The sequence below is a fragment of the Mandrillus leucophaeus genome, unplaced genomic scaffold, assembly GCF_000951045.1.
Source record: "Mandrillus leucophaeus isolate KB7577 unplaced genomic scaffold, Mleu.le_1.0 Scaffold4, whole genome shotgun sequence".
Taxonomy (NCBI): domain Eukaryota; kingdom Metazoa; phylum Chordata; class Mammalia; order Primates; family Cercopithecidae; genus Mandrillus; species Mandrillus leucophaeus.
This window is the reverse complement of record NW_012104253.1, coordinates 1,487,691-1,488,071: the sequence shown is the minus strand read 5'-3', so window position 1 is coordinate 1,488,071 and position 381 is coordinate 1,487,691.

Here is a 381-nt window from a genome sequence, read left to right as displayed (position 1 = left end):
ACGAGGTCAGGAGTTCAAGATCAGCCTGGCCAACATGGAGAAAGCCCGTCTCTACTAAAAATACAAAAAATTAGCTGGGCATGGTGGCAGGCACCTGTAATTCCAGCTACTCGGGAGGCTGAGGCAGGAGAATCGCTTGAACCCAAGAAGCAGAGTTTGCAGCGAGCCGACACTGTGCCACTGCACTCCAGACTGGGCAACAGAGCAAGAAGATTCCATCTCAAAAAAACAGAATGGCTACTCCATAGGCAGAGCAGGTCCAAAGGCAGCTGGTTGCCTTTTTGTTTGTTTGTTTGTTTGTTTCTCCCTCTCTTTCCCAGGCTGGAGTGCAGTGGTGAGATCTTGGCTCACTGCAACCTCTGCCTCCCGTATTCAAGTGAT